Source organism: Cynara cardunculus (assembly GCF_001531365.2).
Source record: "Cynara cardunculus var. scolymus isolate 2C chromosome LG 5, CcrdV1, whole genome shotgun sequence".
Lineage (NCBI taxonomy): Eukaryota > Viridiplantae > Streptophyta > Magnoliopsida > Asterales > Asteraceae > Cynara > Cynara cardunculus.
The window spans coordinates 25,742,936-25,747,287 of record NC_037532.1 but is presented as its reverse complement, the minus strand read 5'-3'; positions in this window follow the sequence as shown (position 1 = coordinate 25,747,287).

The window sequence follows — 4,352 nt, the reverse complement described above, 5'->3', positions numbered from 1 at the left end:
TCATTTAATTTTACCAAGAATGACTAGCTATCAATAATAGTTTATTAGTCAACAACTAAGATTAAGTTTGACAATCTAGTTGTTAGCTAAAATTTATGGTTCTAAATAATTCGTTATGGTGTCTTATGGCGTCAAGGCTTGGGTTCGCCACCGTGTTAACCTCTGGTGCTCCACTCTAAAACTTGGCTTGCATTGTATGCGTTATGATGCGTTATTACATGTTATAACACATTATGACGCGTTATTTTGTAAGGTGTGGGGTTAATTTAGTATATAACTTGAGCGACAAATGATAATTATATACAAGGCCTAGGACTTAAAAAACATACTAAAGAAACTTAAAAACTAAAACCTTAAATAGGTAAATACTTACTCACAATCCCATATACGAGAAGTCGATACAGATTTTTTAAAAATTGAAAACAGTAGCGAGTAGAGATTGAAAAGATTTAATTCTGATTTTGCTTTCTTGATATCATTTTCTATAATTTATATATATTTGGTACCAGTCGTTCTTATTTCCTTTTTACTTTTATTATTTTATACTCATTTAATTTGTTTTAAAGTATTACTTAAAACACCAACACATACAAGTGTGGAAGTGTATGTGTGTGTTTGTGCATGTCGTCTTGACCTCGCAGTAACTCGCAAGACTTGAGGCTTGACCTCGTCATCAAACCACGCCTCATTTCATTTAAAACCTTGCTAAAAATTAGATGCAATACTAATCACATTTGACAAAAGTAACTGATAAGCTAGTAGACAAACTAATATAGCCTACTAAATGTTCAATTCTACATTATATAATCAAAAAATTACATTAAAATGGAATTAACTTTGATCTTATTCATACTTAACTTGACATTTAATTAAGGGTCTGATTTATCTGATCACCTGTTGATAATGACGTGACTCGGATTAATGCCAAGTGATTCGTCATATCATATTTAAAATTTCATTAATAAATACAAAATAATGAAATGGCTACAATAAAACCTTTCTAAAGTAAATTTGAGCTTAATTGTGTTTGTTGCCATTTAGCAATTATACACCCATCCCATCCTCTTGCCCTCTCCGGCCTAGAGCTCGGGCAAACCACACACACACATGTTCCAAGTAACAAACACACATCCATTTTCGAAGCAACACAATCAAGTGGAAGAAATATGATCAAACAAACCTTTAAGAAAACCCATTAAGTGCAGGGACGGATCCAATTTTTTTTTCAAACGGTGGTACCGTTTGACTATAAGAAAAATACATAGGGAAAATTTTCAAACAGTGGCACAATTTGACTATAAGAAACAAAATACAGAGTTTTTTTCAAATGGTGGTACCATTTGACTAAGAAAATGACATTAACAGGATTCGAACATGGATCTGGGGTGGAATAAAAGCCTTGTAAACCAACTCTACCAAATAAAACTTGTTCTTATTGTAGTTTCAAAATACATACGGTGTCACACAACAAATTAATATGGTTACACCTTTCACGAAGTAAATTTTTTTACCCTTCAACGGAAGAATAATAAGGTGGCACGTGCCACCGTATGTTCTACTCTAGGTCCGTCCATGATTAAGTGGAAGAAATATCATAAAAAAAACTCGATTCACAATAAAGCATACCCTCAACAGAGTTCTCATGGACAAATATCATCAAACAAATGCTGTCGTCATGGAAGAATTTGGTTATTTATTTAATTAAGGGTACATTTGGTTATTTATTTTTGAAACTCGACACTTATTTTAAGAAATGTAAACAGTTAATTATTTTGAAATAGAGGGAGTATTTGGTAAAAGAGATGGTTGGTTTGTTTTGAAGAGGGCGATTGACCAAGGAGATAATTTATTGATATGCAAAAGGAAAAAGGTTGAGAGGAAACGTAAAATGAAACCCCCATAAAACAAAACCTTCTAATTCCCTTTCATACTCCCAAATATTCCCCTTCTTATCTATCAACAACTTTGTCTGCAGGCATCTTTTCTGGGTTTTATTATGTTTTCCGCACATTTCTTGCTAGGGTTTTCGAAACCCTAGGCTAAATCGATGCTATATATATTATTTTTATAATTACTTAGAATATATAAAAACCCCTTTCAAGAACCTAATAAACTCTTTTGTATTGGGAACTCACTCTCTCTTTAATGCTTTCACTGTAGATTAAGACAACTGGAGTTTCTGGGCTCTTGCAGCAACTTTTCCTTTATATGTTTCCAAATTTAATTACCTAAAAAACTTTTGGTATACGACATTTTTTTCAACATTTTCTATCCAAATATCATGAATGACAACTTCTTTAAAGTTGACCTAAGCAGTGAAGAGTGTGATATATATATATATATATATATGTATGTATGTATGTATATATATATATGTATGTATGTATTGTTGGAGACTCATATCAGTTAGGGTTAGATCATTTTTGCATAATATATTATATATATGTTGGAACCTTTTCTTTTCACGATACATGGTAGTAATTAGAGTCCTGTTACATGATATTAATTAGAGTCAAAGTCTAACACGATTAGTGACTTAGCACCCCATCGTATAGAGAGCAGAGACAGAGACGTTTCAATCTTTTTGGAGGGTCTGCTACATCCAAAACTTTTGATTACATTGCATAAAAGAGATAACAGAGAATATATGTTAAGAACAAAAATGGGCTAAATCTAAAACAATTAACGATCTGAAACTAAACCTAAACCATTAATGATTTGAACCTAAAACCAAACAATTAATAGTTTGAACCTAAATAATTTCGGCTATAGTTTTACACAGGTCGATGAAAGACCCTAAACATATGTAAATTTACGCCCTAAAATTTCGAATACCCTGTTTAAAATCTCACATTTAACATGCTAAGGAACGGATTTGATATAGAGAATTGTCAATGGAGTCATATGTATTCTTACAATACTATGAATTTAAGTGAATAAAAAAAATACAAAATACCACATTATATTAAAAAGAACAAAATTTTGTCCTTTCTTATCATTCAATTAAATGCAAATTTTATACTATGCCAACCAACTGCAAAGTTCCGGTAAGCGATACAATTCCAAGGCTCTGCTAGTATGGTGCATTAAATGCCATAATTTTTATGCTTTGTTTATAAGCATTTCTTTTTTCTTTTTTCCTAGCACAGGATTTAATTTTTATGTTAAAGAAAGAGGGATATGATATTTTACAAACAAGAGAATATCACGTATCTTGTGAAAACCACAAGCAAAGAGTTCATGGAATGAAAGCAAATTTGGTTCATAGTGAAATGCAACCTAAAAAAGCAAAGATGAAATAGGGAAACAAAAGCAAGAAGGAAGATTGAGTTCAATACATATGGATTTGAATACATATTAGGCTTCATCGGAAGAAGTTATAATACTTTAGACATGAAAGAAATTAAGAGTTCAATTAAATCCCGGATATTTAAAGAATTTGCTTAAGAAGCTTGTCTGTCATTAGCCATGTTGAAGGTCAATGATGCTTAGATAAGTTTTCATGTCAATATGGTTGGTAAAACATCTTGTTTTCTTGCTTTCTGGAAAATCTAAATTTTTTTCTGAAGTACATCAATGCTTTAATTGTCTTCTTATTGATTTGAGGACAGTTGAAAAAGAATATTCCAACTCAGAGAGGCTGACAAAGTTCCTTGAATATTTTCCATAATCATGGGATAATTATACCATGTGTCTCAAGATGTCTAAAGATATTTCCTCCCTTTTTCTTAGTTCTCTTTATGGGATATTGCTTAATCATAATCAATTCTGTTAGCTGAAGAAGAATTTTCTAAAAGACTCCAGATAAATGAAAAGCTCTCTGTTAGCTTTCATCTATGATAGCCTTTCAGTTGACCCTTCTATTTATTCTACTCCCTCCTCTTATGTTTCTATCACTGAATTATATTTTCTAACTATGAGGATTTGACAGAAGCTGATCTTTTTAGAGTTTGATGAGTCGCTGGCCCTTCTTACTAACTCTTTCAAGCGGTTCGCCAGAAAAAACAACTACCGCAGATCATCTTCCATGACCATAGCTGACAAGCCAAAGTTAAATCCTGTTGACAAGGCTTCAACTAGCTGCTACAACTGTCAACACAAAGGTCACTTTACTAGTGAATGCAGGTCGAAGAAAGCTGCGAAGCCATTTTCCAACCTCTCATCCTTCTTCAGATCTAAAGATGACAAATATCTAAAATTGAAGGAGAAGTACAAGAAGATGAAAAATCTTCAGCATAAAAGCAAAGGTCTTGTTGCTGAAGAGCATGACTGGGCTGATTCATTTGATGAATCATCCTCGAATGAGGAAGGCACGACCTATCTTTATCTCATGGCCAAGAATGTCAAAGATG